Source organism: Phyllostomus discolor, chromosome 3, assembly GCF_004126475.2.
Source record: "Phyllostomus discolor isolate MPI-MPIP mPhyDis1 chromosome 3, mPhyDis1.pri.v3, whole genome shotgun sequence".
Lineage (NCBI taxonomy): Eukaryota > Metazoa > Chordata > Mammalia > Chiroptera > Phyllostomidae > Phyllostomus > Phyllostomus discolor.
The window spans coordinates 2632204-2655358 of NC_040905.2; the positions used below are offsets into that span (position 1 = coordinate 2632204).

The 23155-nt window shown below is 52.5% G+C and overlaps 1 long non-coding RNA gene across 1 annotated transcript; it reads left to right on the forward strand.

The window, feature by feature from the left end:
• The first annotated feature begins 25 nt into the window (after positions 1-25).
• Positions 26-23006, forward strand: LOC118499404. Its single transcript, XR_004901880.1, has 3 exons — positions 26-37; positions 18040-18048; positions 22797-23006. It is a non-coding gene; the product is annotated as an uncharacterized LOC118499404 (long non-coding RNA).
• The last annotated feature ends 149 nt before the right edge of the window (positions 23007-23155 follow it).

Consider the following 23155-nt stretch of genomic DNA (forward strand, 5'->3'; position numbering starts at 1 on the left):
CCGCACCTTAGCTCCGCGCCACCGTCCCAGCCCGGGGGTACGGAAACCTTGGGGAAGCGGCCGGTGCAAACGGCACCCTGCCCGGTGCACAACCAGACGGCCCCCGGGGAGATGGGATGGCTGACAACCAGCCTGTCCTCACCCCGCCCCCTGGCCCTCCGGAGACCCGGGATCCCCAGGACTACCCCGCCCTTCTGCAGCCCTTGGCGGCTCCTGGCGGGGATGGGAGGAGAGGGGGTGGGGGGGAGGGGTCGCTGCGCAGTGTGCGGCTGCCCTGCCTTTCCCAAGTGGGCGGAGAAGCTGACAAAAATAAGCCTGGAACGACCAGGTTAGAGAAAAAAAACCTGCTCCCAAGCTGTGATTATCCCAGGTGACATTTAAGCGAGACCTGCGGCAGGAGCGCTGGGTGCCCCGTGTGAGTGTGAGTGTGAGTGAGAGCCTCACTCGCTCCTCTCCTCCCAGACAATACGGAGCCGATTGCAAGTTGCCAAGTTTGGCCAATTTACTCCTAGACCCCGGGGAGCTGAGCCCAGGTGGGAACCGGTGACCCTTCCTGCCCGCCTGTGCGACAGACACCGTGATCATTTTACTTGCTGGCGGCGGGCCAGTCTCTTATCTGGAAAGAGAACATTCTATGACCGCATGTGGCACTTTTACTGACCAACCTAAGAAGGAATAGGATATTTGCTTTTCTTTAAGCCTGACTTCTCCAAAGATTCCTCCACAAATTCCCGGCTATAGCCGAAACTAGAATTCTTCCAGGGACTCCTTTTGGGAAGTGAGCAAGTGTGTTGGTAAGTTAAGGAGTTATTGTCACCATCCCACCATCTTTGTGGAGCAGGAAGGGGTGCTTAGGAGACTGTCCCCGGAAGCCGGGTGATTCCGGGCAGACAGAGCCTCATTAATTGGTGAAAAGCAAATGCTCCCTTTCATGGCCAGGGCTGGAGTCTCGAATTTTGAAAGTCTTACACTGGGACTCATCACATATTACTGCTTCTAATTACGACCATAAACTCTGCACCTTTGAACCCAGCATGGATAGCCTTCAGTTCTTGCCTGTGTTCTTAGCCGTCTGACTAACTCCCCTTACTAATCCTGACACAAACACCGGTGGGCCTTTCTTCTGACCCGTCCTGGCCACTCACCGGCTTACTAAGGCCTCCTCAGCCATCGCCTGAGAGCTGTCTGCTGGCCGCCCACTCACCCCGCACCACGCCCAGGCTCCTTTCTTGCAGGAAGTCAGCCAGGTTCCAGGGGGAGGAACAGGTCCACTCCGTGGACTCCCCGGAGTGTGAGTGAGTGTGCGCCCCACACAGACTGTGTGTAGGGGGGCAGGAGCGCTCCTCCTTGCGAGTGGGGAGTCGGGGCTTTGTCTCTGGGTGGGTGCTGGAGATGACCACGCGCCCTTTTTTGCTTCTGTGTGCAGAACCGGACACGTGAGTGATTTGCAGGTTTGGGGACGAAAGGCATCAGGAGTTAGATTTTTTTCACAGCAGACAAACATTTCAGATTTCAGGAAACAGATAATCGACTCCTGCTCCATGTCAGTTTTAAGAGTGCAAAGGGTTCCGGAGACAAAAGTTTGAGAACACCTGCTTTAAAATCCCCAGGCGCTGCCCTGCCCCGGTCCCACTGGGCTGGACCCCGCATACAGGGCAGGAAGTAAGAGCCTCAAGCTCGGGCTTTGCACACTCTTTGGTCTCAGGGGCTCTGTACGCTCTTAAAATGATTGCAAATCTCTTGGGTGAATGTACTTAAAATGCATTTTTTATATGTGCAGAGATGCATATGATAGATGGAATACTATTCAACCATAGGAAGAAGGAGATCCTGTCGTTTACGATGACGTGAATGAACCCGGAGGACGCTGTGCTGGGTGGAATAAGACAGACAGAGGAAGACAAGTGCCATGTGACCTCCCCAACCTGTGGAACCCACAGAGGTCTACTGGTGGTGCAGACAACAGCAGGGTGACGACCTGGGGCTAGCAGGGGGGGAGCTGCCCAGATGCTGGTCTTGGGGTAAGAGCTTTCAGCTGTAACATTTGTAAGTTCCAGGATCCCAACGCACAGCGTGGCGACTATAGCCAATAACACTGGGCTGTATACTTGAAATCTGCAAGGGGAGTAAATTCTAAGTGGTCTCCCCCCACATACACACACACAGAGTAACTATGTGAGGTGGCAGATGTGTCCAGTAGCCTGACTGTGGTACATATTTCACATGGATGTGTGTATCAACCCGTTGCTTTTTGCGTTTTAAATATGTAAACTTTTTTTTAAAGATTTATTTATTTATATTTATTTTTAGAGAGGGAAGGGAGAGAGAGAGAGAAAGAGAAACATCAACGTGCGGTTGCTGGGGGCCGTGGCCTGCAACCCAGGCATGTGCCCTGGCTGGGAATCGAACCTGTGATACTTTGGTTCGCAGTCTGCGCTCAATCCACTGAGCTATGCCAGCCAGGGCTAAATATGTAAACTTTTTAATTGTCAGTTACAACTCAAAATGGCTGGAAAAAAATATTGAGGGTCCCCAAGAACTTTTGTTTCCATGGATCATTTCTACCAATGCTTACCAAATAAGAAATTGAAACAGATACACTTTCCAATATTTATGTGTTAATTCCTTAAAATAACAATAAGGCTATTACGTGCTAACATAAAAACATGTTATAGGTAAGATAACTTTATTTCCCAAAATAAAAAAATTCATGAGAAGAATTACATTTTTTGCCAATCTTTCAAATGCCTGCCTAGAAATAAACACTTGTTTTTTCAGATCTGCTTCTGCATTCAGCCTGTGATGATACGTAGTTTCAATGAAACTGTATGAATTATTCTGGTGTCATACAGATGTGTAATTAGAAAAACAAGACGTAATTGTGGATCTCTGTAGCCAGCCGCCAGAATCTGAAGAATTTGTATACAGTTCTTAATGGGGTTCAGTCACATAGACCACCCAGATGGACGCAAGCACCCACTACTCTCTCGAGGCTGAGTCCTGGATGTGGCTCCTGGTGGGGGAGCAGGAGGCAGAAGGTACATTGCGAAGACGGGAAGTGATAAGGAGCCTCTGATTGCCTGGGTTGATGAGTGGTGACATCTTTCTGATGATCTCCAACATCTGGGGCATTAAAATTCATTGGCCCCCTGGCTGGCGTAGCTCAGTGGACTGAGTGTGGGCTGCGAACCAAAGTGTTGCAGGTTCGATTCCCAGTCAGGGCACATGCCTAGGTTGCAGGCCACGGCCCCCAGCAACTGCACATTGATGTTTCTCCCCCCCCCTCTCTCTTTCTCCCTCCCTTCCCTCTCTAAAAATAAATAAATAAAATCTTTTAAAAATTCATTGGCCTATTGAGCACTTTAAATAGGTCTTTTACCCATAAAAGATTTTGTCCCTTCGTGTATCGGTCATTTGGAAAATACCGGTTTACTGAGTTTCGCAGATCTTCCAATTGGTGATATGTTTCAGGACACATCAAAAAAGCCACGCCACTACCCATCTCATCAGAAAAGTCTTCCCGTGTGGGGCTAGGGTCCAGCTCATGCTCGTGGATACACACTCTTTCCAAAGCTCTCCTTCTCATTAGAAAGCCTGAACTTTGTCATTGGCCACACATACTGTATTGGTTGTTTTGTCTTAAATGCAAAGCCCACTTCGTTCATCTTTGAGAAATGCCCGCCCAATACATCCCAGTTCTCTCTCTAAAGTGCAGAGTGGATCTGCTGAACACCCTTCCAGGCGTACAGAATGAAGTTCAAGTACGCGAGCATCTGAACTCTAACCTGATGAACCCTAACCTGACCCTGCAGTCGCTCTCTCCATTCACTCCTCTCGTGTACGCTCCACTCAGGCCAGACTCACCCGGCTGACCACGCCGCCTGCTCTTCTCTGCGAACTTCAGAGTTCGCCTGGCTATGTTCGTGCCTGGAATGCCTCCCCCCTTGTCTCCACCTCTTAAAAGGCTCCGCTCTAATTGTATTTCACCTGCTGACCTTTCCTATCCCCTTTGCTCAGAACCATTTTTTTTTCTTTCTTGGCTCCCGACTCCTGTAGTTGAAGAAAACCTTATTTTCGTACGTATTATGCTATGACTTGAGTCTAATGACAAGCATATGCTCCGCTTCTCACTGAAACACTGGATCTCTGACATCTTCCGTGTGTCTATCACAAGAGTTCCGTCCTGTACCTGGCAAATGAGTTCCGTGCAATAGTTACTAAGTGGAAACGAATTTCCTGATAGTTGCATATTCTTCTCCCCAGACCTTAGAAGGGTAGCGAATGTGAGATTCCACGGAAGTCCTGGAAATTTTGAGATGAAGTAACCAGGGGACTTCTCAAATGTTGCCCGGCACATCGATGACCAGGCCGAGTGAGTCGCAGGATCCGTTGCGCCTGACTCAGCCACAGGCCCCCGGCACTGGTGGAGTTGCGTCACGTCCAAAAATAACAGAGAAGCTCCTTTTCCAGGTTGGAACACCTGGCAATATCATCGACGTAAAAACAAACGAAACAAGTAAACAAGGGTAGAGTCTCTGTTGCCCGGCTCCCCGGCCTCGCCCACACAGCATGCATCCTCTACCCATCCTTGCCCGCTGGCCCTGCCGGGGCTGACGGTCCTCACTGGTCGCCATTGCCCTCACTACCTACCTGGCGGACACGCGAGCAACCTGCCTGCTCTGCCCGTGGGTCGTGCTGAGTTTGCCACGACTCCCGCCGGAGCTCACGGACTCGGGCAACCCCGCCTCCCGGGGATGTGGGCTGGCCCTGCCCAGAGCCGGACCCACCAGAGTGTCTCCCAGGGCCACGTAGCTGGGGTGTGGAGACAACCGAGTCTTCGCTGACCACACGGACTAGCAGTTCCAGCTCACTTGGGGCCATCTTCCTTAAGGAGCACAGAAAGTGCCACTTTGCAGCGTTTCGTATAAAACAGAGATGCAGAGAGAAGAAACCAAGATGCTGAGGCATGCATGCAGGAGGGAGGGAGGGAAAGAGGAAGGGAGAGGGAGGAAGGGAGAGGGAGGGAGGGAGGGGGAGGGAGGGAGATGGGGAGAGAGGGAGGGAGGGGGAGGGAGGGAGCTTGCTTTCCTGTTTATCTTTTCCCTGGCTCTGTTTTCAGCCCTGTGTGAGACCGACTGCACTTCCTACCCTTCACTGCCACAAAATGCCCCTGTATCCCCCTAACATTTTCCCTTTTTTTCTTCATCTAGCTCAAGTAGATTATTCCTTGCACCAGTTTACCTTTAAGACACAGAGGGCAATCCTTGAGAAAGAAGAACATGCCTCATGAACTTCTCTCACAGCCCCCAAAACAGGGCCCGCCACGGTGGAGATATTCAATAAATGTCCGTTTCACCGATGCATAAGCTCATGTGTGCAAATAATGGCCCACGTCCCTAATGTCATCAGCCGGCCCAGAGGAAAGAAGAAGTTAGGAAGTTTGTGTCTCACACACGGAAAGGCTCGGTGAAGGGGAAACATTGTTCATACGCACTTCAGGTTTTATTTCGGTAAGAAATGTGTCATGCGGGGGACTGCGCCAGCAGTGCGGCTCTTATTATTTTCCTTCTTGGAAAACTTACATGGGTCAGCTGGAGATCGGCTGTTTTTCAAGGGGAGGAAAATCAGCCTAACGCAAACTGGCCGCAGCCAAAGACTAGGGACCGAAAGGGTAGGAGGACACCTTGGCGGGAGAGAGCTGGTTCTTCTCGCTGACGCATGAAAAGAATGACAGATCAGCAAATCTGTTAGCGTGCAATCAGTTTATCAGCGATCCGTTCTCATGGAAGAGAACAGGACTGCGAGAGTGGGAGCGAAAGGCAAAGTCTCAGGGCAAAGCAGGGCAGCAAAAGTAAGGGCGGCTGAAGACCAGGGTGGCAAGCCCCCAGGGGGGCCTGAGGCCCCGTGGCCAAACAGCCAAAAGCAGTCCAAGCCCCTGAGAAAGGGAGAGCAAGTCATTTGTTGTGAGGACTTACACAGTTGGTGGGATAGGAGAAAAAAAGTTACATATTGATTAACGGGTAAATGTGGTGCCAGCTTTCCTGGGGGAACGTAACCACCCAAACGTAGGTACGTGTGGGGGTCCCTTAGCCCGAATCCTTGTCTTGCCCCAGACCCCATTTGTTCACCTTGCTGTCAAACAGATATGTGACAAGAGGCAGTTCATTAACATTGGGGCACTTTCCAAAGTTATCAATGGGCTCTTTCTGTGAGCATCAGGGACTCCCTCGTAAAACAGACAGTGACCAGAGGCAGACAATTAACCAAAGGTGTTCTGTGAGCTTCTTCTGTGGGCACCGGGGCCCTCTCCCGCATTCCAAGCCCTGGCATGAAAGTGCAGTTTCAAGGCTTTCTTTCCCAGATAGTGGAAATGCCACAGAAGTTCAAGAACTTCCCTTTCTTGCTAACACAGTGTTTCCTGTGATGCTGGAACACCTGGCAATATCATCGGACCAGGCTTGGGGCTACTGAGTTTGAGGGTGAGACATGTCTCCTTCCTCCTCCCTGCCTCGGTTTACTATGTATTGTGCCTAAGCGGTAAAAGGCGTTTCCTGGCCACCAGGGTGCTAGACACTGGCCAGTGACAGCAGCGCGGCCTCAGAGTCCTTCCTGTGTGGTCTCCCGTCTCAGGCATCCCTGAGACCCACAGGACGTGAGTGACAGCCCGGCCTCAGGGACCTGAAGTGGAGACAGGGAAGACAAGAGCCCAGTCCCCCTGTACCCCACTGTCAGGAGCTGGCGTGAGGTCTTGGCCTCGCCTCCCAGGGAGTCCCACTCCACCCTCCTCTCTGCAGACCCACTTCCTCTCTACTCACCCATTTCCCCTGCCCCAGAACTTGACCTTGCGTGTGCCTCTGGGTTCCCACGGCCTGCCGCCTCAGCCCTGGTTCTCAGCACTGTCTTCTTTCGTTTGACACGCTCATAAGCCCACTCGCAATGCAAGATTTTTTATTCTTCAAGCTCTCTGCCAAGCACATACACTTTTTGATTATCTGGGTAGCTTCTATTCATTCCTGAATCCGAGACCTCTCCTGTCTCCTTTCTCAGCCACTTGGCCATGTGACGTCCAGCGCTTCCTGCGAGTGGCACCGGCTCCTATTTTATTTGAACGAATTTCCATCGCAGGGTTTAAACGAGAGCCTGCCCTTTTAGAGGGAAATGCATTTCAAGCGTTTAACATCAAAAAGTCAAACAGAGCCAACTTTGCCGTGAGGATCCCGTTGACCGGCAGGCCCCGGAATGCGTCGGGTTCAACAGGAACAGAATGAAACCGGCGACAACGGCGGAACCCCCGGAGATGCCGAACTCACACGGTTCAGCAGGACTCTTGGCCTCCATCGCCATCTGCCTCCCTGCTGCTTCCGCGTCTCCCCCTGCGCCCCACGACGGGGGCACGGGGCTTCTTCTCCTGGCTTGAGAATGTCAGTCCGCTCCGTGGGCCTCCGGGACTTGTCTCCGGGTCTCCCGTGCGATTCTCTCCCACACGCCCTGCCTCTCTTTCTCACGGATTCTTTTTTTTTTTTTAATTTTATTTTAATCATTGTTCAAATACAGTTTTCTCCTTTTTACTCCCAATCCAGCACCCTCTCACGGATTCTTATCATTCCCAATACGAGCCTCTACCCGGATGAATTGGAAGATCCTGCAATAACTTCACTTCTGTCCTTCACTCACTTAGCACACGTCTGTGTCCCACCACCTCCTGTGGTCACAGTCAGACAGACTTGAGCAGAGCGAGCGTGTGGGCTAGACAGGAAATGTCCCCAAGGCAGAGAGCCCCAGGTGCCTAATAAGGGTCAAAACTGGGGGAAAACAAGGACTTCACCCCAGGGGTAACCTTTCCTCCTGGAGCAGATCTCTGGCGGTGGTGGTGCCGCTGGGACTGGTCCAGATCCGTCCTCCCCTGGCACGTTGGGTTAGGCCCCCCTAGAGGGGACAAACAAGGGGCCAGAGAATAGCCCTTAAGCGTGAAGCCCCCAGGACAGTGAGGTTCTGACGGCATCAGATACATCCAGGCCTCTGTTGTGTTTTAGCTCCAGGCCCAGACAAGCAGCAAAACCAGACAAGCAACGTCTTGGCTGCCCTCAGGCCCAGCTGCTCCGATTAAGGACCCCTGCCCCGGGGCCAGCCAATCAGTGCAGACCAGGGCCCTGAAGGGACACACCTGGAGAGCTGTGAGGATTCGACTGAGTCCTCACCGGGACCCTCCCTGAAACCCCTCCCTTAGAAGCCTTAAGGGTGGAGGATCCAGCAGGCTCTCCCCCTCAGGTGCACGCCTGCGCCTTTCCAGTCCCCCTCCCCCTCCCAGGTGCGGCTGTCATCTTCACCCTTCTGTCTCCGCAGCTCCAAGGGTCCTGCATTTGCCTCTTTAACTTGTTTCCTGTGCTGATTTCCTCTACCGCTCACTGGTGCCTCCCCGACTTTCTGAATAAACTTCCTCTTCGAGTTTGAGTCTTGACTCTGAATTCCTTTCTTGTCTTTATTATTATTATTTTTTATTGTTGCTAAATTACGGTTGTCCCACCTTTTCCCCCATTGCTCTCTCCTGCCCCGCCCCCTCAGTCAGTCCCCACCCCATTGCCCCAGCCTGTGGGTCTTCCATTCCATTTTGTTCCTGGCCTTGACCCTTCCCCTTGTTTCCCCCTATCCCCCTCCCCTCCGGTCACTGTCAGTTTGTTTCTGAATTCTTTCTTAGCCGGAAGTGGAGTTCCAAGCTTGCTGAACCAGGTCCAGTCCGACCCCGCCCCCAGGTCTAGCACCTGGTGCCGTTCTCGCCACCGACACCACCCTGTGCACAGAACGGGGCCGAGCTCCGTGGTGGGAACCAGTGTGTCAACTGGCTGTACTCCGAGAGCTGGAATTCGTCACCACGTATCGTCATAGGTGCTGGGCCCGGCTGAGATCACGAGGCAATAGAACAGAGCGTGCGGAAGTTCATTCTGGGGTCTGCCATTCAGAGGCATAAAACACCCCTGAGGCCCACTTTCTTTAGATTCGGTACAAACCTTTATAAAACCACAGTTACACGGAAGGTGGCTTATACCATCAAAAACCTCTAGTTCTGAAGGTTAATCAAGATGTTTTAAGGTTCAAATGTGAGGGAGCCTAGCACTTGTATAGCCCTTAAAACCATGCATTTCCACGGGAGGCTGCGGAGTGCGGATGAGACTCCATTCACGCACGCACCCAGACGTTCTCCTTTACTCTTCCCGCTTGCACACGGCGGGGGGGGGGAGGGGGGGGGCTGTGGACCCCTGAGTGAACTCCTTCGTTCCTGGGCAGGGGCTCGGACACATGACCTCCCAACAGTCCTGGCTGCTGTGGGAGGCGGAGCTCTCCACCGCAAGGCGGGCTAGGCCCCGCCCATCATCCCCACCTGCCCTGGACTCAGAGCTCCTGCTGCGGGGTCCCTGGGGACCCCGCCTAACCACCAGGGGCTGCCGCGCCCCTCAGGGCCACGTCCTCTCAGCCCTGGGCTTTCCGCCTTTTCCGTCTCCTGGGACGACACGTAAACTAACCACCAAATTCTGCAGCACACCCAAAAACATATTTTTTGCTGATGTGACAAAAATTGGTATATTTTTTCAAATCTATTTTTATTGCATTTTTTCCCATTATTATTTGTGCCCCTTATACCCTCCTCCCACCCCCTTGCAATCCCTGCACTATTGTCCATGTGTGTGAGTCCTTTTTCCATTTTACTGGACCCCCCCCCATACCCCCACCTCCCACCCCTAACAGCTGTCAGCCTGTTCTCTTGTCTGTGAGTCTGTCTCTACTTCGTTTGTAAGAGTTCCTTGTGGTCATTAGATTCCACACATAGGTGAGATCACACGGTGTTTGTCTTTCTCTGCCTGGCTTATTTCACGTATCGTAATGTTCTCCAGGCCCATCCATGCTGTCACAAAGGGTCCAATTTTCTTCTTTTTTTGGCCCAGTAGTGTTCTAAACAGGTGTAATCTTGATTCATTCACACTGAATGGCTACTGCTGTGTGGGCTGCTGTCACTTTATAATTTGACAGTCCAAGGGGACAGAGGTCGGTGGCCGGGCTGGAAATCCCCGTCCTGAGGGGCTCCCCGGCAGGCTTGTGCTCCTGCCCTGGTGTGATCTGTGACCCGAGGAGAGTGACCTGTGGCCCCCCCCCGCCCCCGGGATGAATTCCCGCCCCCAGGGAGGCTGGAGGTCACACTGAGCGTTCAGGCGAGGTCGGGGTGGTGTGGCCATAGAGTCACAGGGCGCTCAAGTAAGTCACGGCCTTATGTCCTGAAACAGTTTCCTCCTGGCCCTTGGCTCCGTTTCAAACCCTGGCTCCGAATTCTCCCCCCACGTTTCCCTGTAGTCTGCCTTCTGTTCTTTTCCACTCCCTGCCTCCTCCTCCCCCAGCCACCCAATTCCACATGACGCGCATGACTGACTCTCCACTCCAGCCCTAACCTGCCACATGTTTCCATCGATTTTTAAACGTGAGATTTTAATACCAACTGCATTTGTTTTGCCTTTAACAGCCACAATGAGGTATAACTGGCATATATAACAAACTGTACATACTCGAGTTATACAATTTGATGTCTTGACATTTCATACTTTGAAAAAAAATGAAAGTCGCATGAAAATAATTTTAAGAGCACTCACATGTGGTTGTGTCGGAGTGTGTGAGTGTGTGCTTGCCCATGCATGCGTGTGTGAGTCGGACTGGGGGGCAGGGAGGAGGCGAGCTAATTTGAGGGTGAAGGCGGAGTCGGGGGGGGGGGGGGGCGGTCTTGTTGGGCTGGCCCACACAGGTGCCTGAGCTGTGACCCATCCAGGGAAGGACTTGCCCCTGGCAGAGAGTGGAAGCGTGGAATATTAATCCAAGGAACCGAAGTTCTCAAGGGGCAAGGTTAATTGGAGTGAAGCAAGTCACCAACTCTGCATCCCAGGGGGTAAACACTGAAATAATGGCAGAGCAAAATGGGAACATGGCAGCGTCCCCCCCACCGCCCTGGGGTGGAGTGAAAGACAGTGCTGCGTGTTGGTGACATTGTAACACAAGTGGACGGGCAGGGAGCTTCCTCATGTCAGCAGATACCCCTGGAACGTGAACCAGGGGGACTAGCAGCAAGATGGAAACCCCTGGAGGGGTTCACAAATGCTACCCCAGAATATGCCTCTTGGAACTTAAGATTCCCTCGAGCTAAAGGCCAGGAGAATAAGGGGACGAGAAAACCGCTCTGCCTTCTCCTCTCTGCCAGGACGGGCGGAACAGCGCGGGATTGTCCGAGGCAGCTCCAGGCCCTCACCGGCCTAGAAGGGCACCCGAGGAGTCGGCAGAGCAAACCATGCTCACTACTGGCCCTTACGTTCCGTTACTTTCCCCTTGCACTTACTGTCACAGCTGGCCGCCCCTAACAGCCTAAACCACGTCCCCTCTGTCGGGTCATTTCTCCAGAAACGACTGCTCTTGGTTAAGATGCTGTGTGAGCGGCGAGTTGCAGCCGCCCCTTCCGCGGAAGGAGGTGGAGGGGGCGTGGCCGCCAGCGGGCCCTGGAGGTGGGCGTGGGCACGTGGAGGCTCCTCGCCCCCGGGGTCCTTGGAATGCCTGTCCCGCCCCCTGTCCCCACCGCCACTCAAGCTGTTTGTAAGGACTCATCCTTGAGAGAGTGAGTTGTCCTTGAAACCCTGCGGACGGTGGGCGGGACTGAGCCCCGTGCAGCCTCCAGAGGAACTGTTAAGATTCCCGCAGGCGGGTGCGGGGGCGTGCTCATCTCGCAGCGCCCAAGAGGAGGCCTGTGGAAGTCCCCTCCCCCTCAAACCAGCCCCTGCCCGTCTGGGGCGGCCTGCCTCTTCCTTCGGCCTCTCCCTGCCCTCCGTGTGTGTGGGGGCGGGGGGGAGGGCAGCTTGCAAACCAACACTCTAGCTGCCCGTGCGTGTGCTCAATGCGCAACGTTAGTAAGCCCCTGTCTGTTTCACCTTATTCTTCCCTCTCCTATTTTCCTCCCCTACCCTGCCAAGCGTGTTCAAGTGATCCGTCCCAAGAGCAGCGGGCCCAGTGACCCAGGCACCATGCCGACCGTCCTGGTGGGAGTCGGGCCCACTGTGGGAGGAAGAGGAGCAAAGGGAGGGTGGACAGGAGGACGGGACTGCGGCTCATTGGTAACTGAGAGATGGACACGGTAGGAGCCCGCGGGTGATGGGCCGGAAGGAGGTAGCCTGGGCTGCCCACACCCCTCCGCGCAGGACCCCGCGGGAGGGAGCTCACTGAATTGCCCTGGTGAACCGCTGCGTGCCTCGAAGGGACGACTTACAAGCCTGAGAATCCAGGGGTTCCCCATGTCTGCTTGGCGTAGGGCCTGTGACTGCGTGTAAGCTGCCATTCACTTTGGCGTGTCGTCTGTTTCTGCCCCACCCTGCCCCGCCCCTCCAAGTCAGGGGGGTTCCTCGTGTGTGTTCTTACTCGCTCCGAATATTTGCAAAGCAGCAGGACTTCCTGTGTGCGCTGCCTTCCGTCTGTGGCCCGCCGAGATGAACGTGTGGCCAGGGAGGAAGATGACACGCATCAGTGCTGATCAGCAAAGATCAGATCAGCCAGCTCCTGAGTCACCTTCCATACGCTCATCTGCGTCACCAGCTGTTGCAGTGGTTAAAAATACAGGTGTGTGCTCTGTAAACTGTGGCAAACAACATGTGCGTGTGTTTCACTTAACATGTATCTCTGTTGTTAATGTTGATTACAGTGGGGCTTACCTCTAAAGAAGTTATTTGGGACCTACAGGAAAAACAGCAGAGGGAGAGAGAGAGAGAGAGAGAGAGAGAACTATTTGACTGCCCACCACGGGGACCCAAGCCTCCGAAACTCCAGAATCCCTTCCCTTGCCACTGTGCTAAGGGGTCAAGTTACACTGTGAGATACAGAATCCCAGGTCACTCTCTTCTAAACTGTTGTTCTCTAGGACAGAAGGATCACCTGAGCTTACGAGGTGGTTTATGGGAACACAGGAGCTGAGCGCACCTCCACTGGGTCCACGCAAGGCATGCATGTGCTGGGTGGGCAACACACTCCAAGGGTCCTCCAGGCCCACTGCAGTCAACAGCAGCCTTGGGAGAATATACACACAATCTCCCTCATCAGCACGGATTCACAATAGTGACCTGAATTAACAATCATTGGAAAAGCTTAAAAAACAACGAGTGACCATAGCCCTGGCTGGCGTAGCTCAGTGGATTGAGCGCGGGCTGTGAACCAAAGCATTGCAGGTTCGATTCCCAGTCAGGGCACATGCCTGGGTTGCAGGCCATGGCCCCCAGCAACCGCACATTGATGTCTCTCTCTCTCTCTCCCTCCCTCCCTCCCTTCCCTCTCTAAAAATAAATAAATAAAAATCTTTAAAAAAACAACTAGTGACCCTTGCCAAAAGATACTCATGTTCTTAGATACCAGCTGCTCGTTCTTTCTGTTGTGGAAAATCTCCCTAAAGCCAGACGGCTAGAAACTCCCTCCCCTGGTGAGAAACTCCCTCCCCTGGTGCAGCCTTTTGCTTTCCGAGCTTCACCAAGCTGAGTGTCGGTGTAGGTGGTGAGGTTGTTTTACAACACGCATTCCGAAGGCTCCTTGTGCTTCGAAAATATTAGTCAGGACGGGTCATTGGAGCCACAGGTGTTGACGTGCTTCTCTGTCCGCTGCAGCCGCGGAGCCCTTTGGGGAGACGGGTCTGCAAGGGAGGCCGGCTGTCGACTGCCCCCCCCCCCCCCGGGAAAGCGGGGAGGATGGACAGTCAGACGCTTCGTGGCTCCTGGGTTTCGTCGCTGAAAGATGCTGCAGTGATTACTGCGAAATGGTCGTTACCATTACTAAGGAGCTTCCCGGTCAGTTTTTGAAAATTGAAATGGACTTCTGCTGTGGTGAGTGCCCAGCAGCAGTTTTCCCGCTCTCCACTTTTTATCTTTAGAGTAAGTTAAGCGATTATCTGGGTCTCCAAAAGTCTTGCAGTGAGCACTAATATATGGCACAATACTCACTAACTACAGAAAAAAACCGTAAAACACTTTACTGAAGTATTTACCTTTTCAGTAGAGATGAGAAAATGGGGACTCCTAGGAATTTAATTCTGTGGTCTTTCCCGTTTCGACAAGGACAAAGTCTGTTGGCCTTGCCCAGAAGTGCCGCCCGCTGACCAGACGCCCACGGGCGCACCCTCAGTGGGAAGACCGCTTGTCAGTTACAGTGTGAACTCTTGAGATACAGTGTCTTAAAGATACAAAATTTTGCCCTGGCTGGTATAGCTCAGTGGATTGAGTGTGGGCTGCGAACCAAAGTGTCGCAGGTTTGATTCCCAGTCAGGGCACATGCCTGGGTTGCAGGCCATGGCTCCCAGCAACTGCACATTGATGTTTCTCTCTCTCTCTCTTTCTCTCTCCCTTCCCTCTCTAAAAATAAATAAATAAAATCTTTAAAAAAACATACAAAATTTAAAATATTCTTCTAAATTCTCCTGAAACAAGGAGTGTGGATACTGGTTTCATTAAATACTGTTGTGATGTGATGAGCTACAGCTCAGATTATTAAAATAGTTTGTACAACAAATACAGGCCTTGCATCCAAAATGACTCTACCCAGCAAGGCTGTCATTCAGAATGGAAGGGCAGATAAAGTGCTTCCCCGATAAGGTCAAGTTAAAGGAGTTCATCATCACCAAGCCCTTATTATATGAAATGGTAAAAGGACTTATCTAAGAAAAAGAAGGTAAAAAATATTAACAGTAAAATGACAACAAACTCATAACTATCAACAACTGAACCTAAAAAGAAAACAAAAACAAACTAAGCAAACAACTAGAACAGGAACAAGATCACAGAAATAGAGATCACATGGAGGGTTATCAGGGGGGAAGAGTTGGGAACGGGGGAAAAGGCACAGGGAATAAGTAGCATAGATGGCAGGTAGAAAACAAACAAGGAGGGTAAGAATAGTATGGGAAATGCAGAAGCCAAAGAACATATATGTATGACCCACACACATGAACTAAGGAGGGGGGAATGGGGGTGGGAGGGGGTGTGCAGGGCAAAGGGGAATAAAGGGGAGAAAATGAGACAGCTGTAATAGCATAATCAATAAAGTATACTAAAAAGCATTTTCAAGGTATGAATTAGTAAGATAAAATTTCTTCATGAGGTCAAACATTTGTTTAGGAACATGCTGTTATTGTTCCTTAGGCCAAAAGTCTTAGGTTAGAGGAAAAAAATTACCAGCTTTCAAACATCATCTGACATTATATTGTAACGGACAGTGTGGGAGACGCTCGGATTTCAGTATCCTCACCCAGAGAAGGATGTTCCTCCCAGAAACACAGAGCAGTTTCCCAGGCTGTTCAAGGGAGGCTCCCACACACTGAATCAATGTTTGACATTTTGTTAATGAACTGTTTCCCCTCCTAAAACAATGCAAAGCATGTAAATGTGTTCAATACTTGGCATGATTCTCTCTCATATTGCCTGACAGAAAATGCAAAAGAAAAAATACAACTATAACAGTCACACAATCCCCTCCAACTTGCCACAGACGCACATTTCAAAGACAGGGAAACCAAAATAATGGCTCTGTCATCGCCCCCAAACCCACCTGCGTGATGGAGTACTACACAGCTCTGAACAGGAAGGACCAGCCTATCCCAGCAGTGACGTGGCTGAGCAGCACACACGTTATGCGAAATGAGAAAAAGCAGATCCAAAAAAGACTATGTGTCTCACGACTCCATTCACGTGACATTCTGGACAAAGCAAAGCTGAAGGTTCAGAAATCAGCTGGGGGTGAAGGCTGGGAGGATGGGGACCAAACAGGCGTGAGCAACTTTCAGGGGGAGGGAAACATTTTAGATCTTATTGTGGTGCTGGTTACAGCACCATATACCTTTTTCAAGGATCGTATAACGGTGAGATTGGAAAAAGATTAATTTTGCTGTATGTCAACTATACTTCATTGTGACTTTAAAACTGTTTAAATACAAATGTAAAAGAAACCGGAAGCCTAGAGACAGGGCGCTGGCGGGGTCGCGGTCGGGCTGCAGGCGCAGCGGACCTCGGGATGCAGGCGGAGGAGAACAGAGCGCCGGCCTCCGCGCCACAGTGTCCGGGGAGGAAAGGAGCGAGACTAATGACTCCTATTTAATCACATCTTTAAAGATGCTCTCAATCTAAGCACATGTGGCCGCCTGGACTGGAAATTGAGTGAAGGGAGCGGATGTGCGGCTACATGGTCAGTGGGACCGGTGCTCGCGCGCGGAGCCCGGGCGCCACCGCAGAGCGCGGCTGCTGGGACGTCTGGGCGTCTCTGAGCTCCGGACGCCTCCTGGACAGGGGCCTGGAAGGCGACTCCCCCAGTGTTTCTGGGAAAAGCTTGTGTTCGCTTTCATTTCTGCCTTCAGCCAGTGTCTGGAGTCTGAGCAGTGGGGAAGGTCCTCCCTTCGTGCTGGCAGGTGCTGGCACCTCCACGGCAGCACGTGGGCCCCGAGGGGGACACCGACAGCGGAGTGGGACAACCACCTGCCCCAGGAAGCTGGGAAGCAGCTTGCGGGGGGGCGCAGGGGCACGGAGAGGGCCTCAGGGAGCCAGGCCCTGCTTGTACTTGGGCCCCTCCGCAGGTCTGGGGGGCCGGTGGGGCTTCCTGGGGCTCACTTGTCACCTTGCAGTCAGGACTGAGGTGTCTCATGCAGCAGGGGAGGACACAGAAGCAGCCATGACTGGGGACCTGAAAGAAAGGCAACTGAACTGCAGGAAAGTGTCTGGCCTGGCTCCTGTCAGTGGTTTAAAAGGAACCCCCCCTGCTGCCCACCCTTGTTTGGATGAGGAACGCCAGGATAACTGAGCCTGCTATAGACACACTCCGAGCCCGTTTCAGAGACGCAGGCGGACAGCACTTGGTGTCGAGGGTGCCGGCAGCCAGCAGAGGGTGGGGAGTGTGTGGGGCGGAAATGGGAGGAAGTCCATGCAGGCCCACTTGATACCCAACAAGCTGTGGTCAGGAGCAGGGGCCAGCCCTCTGGGAACTTCCAGAAGGACCCGAGGGGCTCCTGCTGAAGGGCCAGGAGCAGGTGGGCAGACCGCAGGTCACAGACCCTCCTAGGGCATGAGTTAGTGGGAGCCCAGACAGACAGACCTTCTGCGGGTGGTGCCTGGAAGAGGGGTGCATGTGGAGATGCCTGTGTGTGACACCGAAATGCCATTTAATCCAGACTGTCATTACTGCAGGGGTTCAGAGATGGGTGACATCCGTGTGTGCTGAGCAGGGCCTCCGGAGACAGAGGGGCTGGAGTTCAAGTGCCAGCCTCTGTAACGCACAGCTCCGCAGAAAGTGTCTTCCAAAGGGCTGTCGGAGACCCCGCCCCCGGGTGGGAAGGCACCTTCTGCATGCGCTCGCTCCCCCCCCTCCACCTCTCTCTCTCTCCCTGCCCCCCATCATCGGAGGGAATGCCGACTCTCCTCAGCGTCCAGATGTAACATGGCTTGCATACAGTAGACACTTAATACATGTCTGTTAAATTAGTGTTTCAGTAAATGAATGATGTCTTCAATATTTTAAAAGAATGCACGGTTTCAGAGTTTTACACGCCAGATGAGTCTTAGAAGAACTCTACACCGATTCACATTGAATTCTATTACGACAAACACGTGTTGAATCATCTTGAAAAACAGTTTTCATTTTTTTCTTTGTACCTTCAGAGAATTTTGGAATCAAAAGTGCTCAGAGAGACCCCTTCTAGCCTAAAGTTCCACTCAATCAAAAACATTGAAAGAGGCGGTGGTCATGTTGATTGTATTGGAAATGCGGTTTGGACATTATGAATTGAATAATGCCCAGCCCCACCCAACCGGTCTCTTACTCCTGCTCTAGAAGCTGAAGATTAAAAACTGGATTCCCCTTGCAATCAGCAAAGGTCATGAGTCACTTGACCAGAGAGGTGGATGTGGAAGGAAGGAATTCTGGGAAACCTTTTAGGATGCTGATTATTCTTCTGAAGGGCGAACTGGCCTTCTGGCTGTCTTCTTCCAGCTCACAGCACGTGAGCGAGCCCAAGTCCCAGCTGTTAATCTCCTGCAGCATACCGATGACGTCATTGAAACGCACACCCTTCATTCATGACGAAGGGGAAAGTCGAGGTGCTGCCCAGCAGCCCTCTAATTGGGACCGTGGCGGAAGGACCCGCCTTAGAATGATAAGGTGTGTGAAACAGGCAGGACGGAAATAAAGGTTTGCAAAGTGTGTGAAAAGGAATAACAGGGGATACTTGGTGCAAAATGGTAGGAAAGGGTGAGAGTAAAGGAGGAAAAAAAACTAGGAAAGAAGAAGAGAGGCTCCGCAGGTGAACCCCAAGAGTGCCGGGCGTTCCGCCCAGGATGGTTCGCATCCCCCGCGGCTCCCTGCAGCCCAGCAGCTGCAGTCGGGTGGCAGGGCTGGGTGCTGCTGCTTCCTTGACCAGGATGAGGCCTTTCCACTCTCGCCTTCGGAGTACCACGCAGGACTGTGGTCCCTAAATGAATGAATTTGTGCCGCACAGACTCCGTGGGAAGATAGACGAAAACAACACCGCTGAGCAGAGTGGGGAGCAAAGACCGCGCCGGAGGGCGTGTCAACGCTGCGTTCGTGAATTCCAGCCGGCGCTCCCGGGCAGTACCAGCTGGAGCTCCGGCTTGGGAGGGACCCAGCTGCCTTCGCCCGTGACGTGCGGGCCGTCTGGGGCCTGAGGACACTGGTGCTGGCCCTGTCCTCCTGCCCTCGGGGAGGAACTGGACCATCGTCACCGGAATCTGGACAGGCCAGGGACCCTGCACACTGGTGTAAGACTCAGGTCTCAGGCTGGGACGGCTCCAGGATTCCGCGCCAGTCCGCTCAGAGGTTTAATTTCAGGGACTAAGAAGCCCTTGAAAATCCATAGAGCATGGAAGTCAACTTGGTATAAACCCAGGATTTCTATAGTCCAGGGGTTCTCCTTTTCCCTCCCAAGGTTGGAACCTTCCCGCATCCGGAACGGTACACGTTGTAAAGTTCATTCTGTTCGCTCTCAGTACAGCCAGCTCCGCTCGCTCACGCTTTCTGTCTGCAGGGCCTGTCATCCCCCGTGATTCTCCTTTCAACTTACCTGTGCCTTTGAATTTGAAGTCTGCCCTTTTAAGGGCTTACGGATGTGACAATCTCTGCCTTTCGGTTTGAGTGCATAGGCCAGTTCCCTTCAAGGTCATTACGGACATGGTTACATCTGCCACACTGCTGTTCGCTTGCCGCACAGCTCCCGTCCTGTTCCTCTGTGCCCCCCCCCCCCCCCTTCCTTAGAGACTCGGTTGTGTGAGTGCTTGCAGTGTAACAGTGCCACGTCTCGTTTCTGGTAAAACAAATTCCTTTTTTTACCAGAATTGTTTTATTAACAATTCCAGAATTGTTAATAAAATAACCCACTGGTTTTGCATGATGAATGGGGTCACCATTGCTATTGCACTCAGTAAGGTTCTTTTCCCCGTCTTTCCCCAGCCACTGCTGCCCTCTGCCCCGCCCCACTCCTGCCAGAGGAAGAGGGTAAAGGATGGTTTAACATCCGGACTGTGGGGAATTCTGTGTGGAATGTGCACGCATGTGCAGTGGCTATTAACTTAGAACATGGGGGCGGGGAGTTTTCTCCCTGTTGTCACCTTCAGGGTAAGGGAAAGAATTTGATGGTTACTACCCTTTAGCTAAAGGAATATTAAGAAATATAATGTGAAAACTTTTGGAAGGACAGGGTACCATATGCTTTGTGATTTCAAGTATGTCAAAATGGAAGTGTGTAAAAATAAACATGTATGTCCAGAGAAAGGACAATTTAATATCAGCCATTTCTGGTACTGATATAATGACTATTTGAATTGTTTTTTTGTCTGTGCTTTTCAAATTTGCTATAATGTGCATATATCCTTTTTTACCCTAAATACATTTTTGCCTTATTTAAAAATTGATGTTTTAAAACAATCAAATATTGAATACTGTAAGTCTCCTACGGAATAAAATGGAAGTCCCCTCCAAGGTTCTTCATTAATAACCACGTCTGTGTGGTGAATATTCTCCCTGCCATCTGCCTGTGATCATCACGTTAGTTTTGTCACTAGAGTGGACAAAGGCACCACAGAGGACAAGAAAGCAACTGTTGTGTCTGCACTCCGGGCTTAACAGATAATAACAACTCCTGAGCACACCTTCTATTTCACAGTGAGCTCATTCAGGTCCTTTGTGGTCCCCCCCCACTGCGTTCTCCTCTGGGCGAGGGGCGAAGCGCGGAGAGACTGCCTCGTCTCCCCGTCAGAAGGAAGAGACAGGGCCCCAGGGACAAGTCGGGACACAAAGCAGTCACAGGACTTCACGAATAAACACCGTCTTCTCGACTCAGTCTGTTCCTCCTGTGAAAGTACCCCCTGACTCACCGGGCCGCATACTTCGAGGATGAAGTAGCTCACAAGACAAACATGTGTCATTCCTGCTACTTCTTCCTGTGTTTTTTCGAGCCCTTGCATATTAAATACTTTTGTTTCTTTAAACTGTAGACTGAAAACATAAAATAGCTTCCTTTTTTTTTATGTCTTAGTGTTGTCCTGTTTCACACCACGTGGTCCTATGTGCTGCTCTGTGGCAGAAAGTTGGTCATTAAAACATCTCATCAGGGGAAGACATGTAGGTAGCAATATGGGTTCCGTGGGTTTTGTCTGGTGTTTGCAAAAGACTAATCACATTGTTATATTGTGTCCAGGAAACGCCACAGACAGACCTAATGTGCTTTTTTTTTTCTTTTGGAGCATTACAGTGACAACCTACTAAGGAGCTAAAAAAAAAGCTTGGAGCTTTGAAAGAAACATTAGTCTGGGATCAAATCCGCATACTTAACAATCACAGCCATCACATTCTCCTTTGAGTCATTTTTTTATTTAACGTAAAAGGCAGGATGCTCACTTGCCCGACGCAAGACACACAGCTGATGCACAAGATAAGGCGGAGCTGCACAGGATGCCGACCGGATGACCTCAGCCCTGCGCACAGGATGCACGGCGCGAGGGACATTCAGGGCATTCTTTTGCTCGCTCAGCTCTTTCTAATTTTATCAGTTGAAGTCACTGTTACCCAAAAATGGATTTCTTTTTTTTTTTAAAGTGGGTTTAAATGAGGTACCTAATAAATTAGTAGAGTTAGCCGAGGTTGCGCCTTTTTTGTTCCTGAATTTGATCAGAACATCTTCTAAGGAGTTTATCCAGTGACAAGTCGGGCAGAAATGCGCTTACCCTGATGCTCTGCGTGAGTTTATTCCGAGGTGAAGAAAAAACAAGCAACGCCTCGGACTTCGTGTTAGACCGTGCAGGCAGGTTTACTGGCGTGAATATGATATGCGTGGTTCGGGCGGCAGTTACTACACACAGTACTCCTCTCTCTCATAAAGCGGTCACAGTTCCTTACACTGTCCGTGGACAACCCTACAGCCGCACAGTAGTCACACACAGCGTGCGGTCCTCCCTCCGGACCGGCGCCCCTAACCGGGACCGCGCGGCGGGCGGGGGTGTCTCAGACGCACACGCTAAGGATGGGGGCGCCCCGTGTGGCCGGCTCCTTCCAGTGCGAAGAAGGGCTGAACAGCGGCTGCTTCGAACCCCTGCTCTGGCGCCAGCCCGCGGTGGGTCGGCTCCAGGCAGCGAGCCCCGGCGAGCGGGCAGCGGAGACTGTCCCCCCTCGCCCTCACTTATGCTGCGCTCCGCCCGCGAAAAGGTGAAAAGTGGACCGGACAGTGCCGGGGGCGGGACCGCTGTGGCCTGGGGGGAGCGGGCAGCACATTTAGTAGTGAGGATGGGTGCATACAAGGTAAATAGCTTCATCTCCCCCCACACCCCACCCCACCTCTCGTTCTTTCTCCCAAGATGCAGCACACCCCAGGGGCCCGACAGCAGCAGTGCCACCTGGCTCTGGAGCCGGGGCGCTGAGATGTCCCGGAACGTCACCGCCGTGTCCCGTGTGCGGTGGCTCCCGTCTGCTTGCCCGCTCGTGGAGGAGAGAAGCGATGACTCTCTCACCTCCCCCAGCCAATCCCTCCACGTCTCGCAAACGGGGTGCGCACAGGTGGTGCCCGCAGGCCGCCTGCGCCGTTCGGAAGGTCCCCGCCCGCGTGCGGAGGCCCGACTGCAGTGAGACGCTCCGCCTGAGTCTGGGTCTGCGGCCGAAAGGCCCCTGGAGTCCCGACTCGGTCTTCGTCCAGAAAGACGTGACTTGAAATACGCTAAAATCACACACTATCCCAGTGGCAGTGCCACCAGCACCTCGCTTATTGCTGTGACTTCCTTGGTGTCGGGTAAAGGGTTTCCAAGGGTCCGAAAAGAGCAGGCTGCGGCTCAGGGTGCTGCAGGGGGTGCAAGGCTTAGAACGGCCTGGCCCAGGGAGGCCCGAATCCGCATAGAGCGTCCCACCGCGCCGCCGGGAAGACAGGAGACCCGCTGGACAACCGGGGCGGAGGGCCCGCTGCCCAGGGCGCACGGCGGGGACGTGCTCCCGCCTGTGCTGGAGGGAAATGGGAGGGAGCCTCGTGTGAGTCCGACTCTCAGCAGGGATGGGCGAAAGGATCTGGTGTATTTTTTAAAAGAAAAAAAAATCAAAGCTGATCTCACAGCAGGGTGTCCAACATTGGAAGGGGAAGTCACCCTTTGCGCATTTTTTTGGAACGGTAAAAACTCAGCAAGAGGTGCGTATGCCCCCGTCTGGTGCGGGGGCTGACCTGGGCACCAGTGGGTTCAGGAGCTCAGCCCCGGGGCTGGCTAGGGGCTGAGGGCCCCGTCCCCAGCGGTGAGGAAGGGCACCTGCTGGGTCCAGATGCTGGGGGGACCGCGGGACTGGGCTTGGCCCACACACGTGCCTGCTTCCTCGAGGCTGGTGTGAAAGGCTGTTACCGGGAATTTCTAAAGACAAGGGTGACTTTTAACTTGAGGACCAAAGAGACTGACTTGTTCACGAGGTTCCAGTGTTGGATGTCAACCCCATTTTTCTTGCTCTCCAGAAGACGCGGTGGCCTTGAGCCTTGGGCGACGCACCGCCGAGGTAATGCCGAGCCCCGCCGTGGTTTCAGAAGTTGTTTGTCAAAGGCACTTGGTGACAGCAGTCTGATCAGAGGGGCTGCCCAGTGGACTTG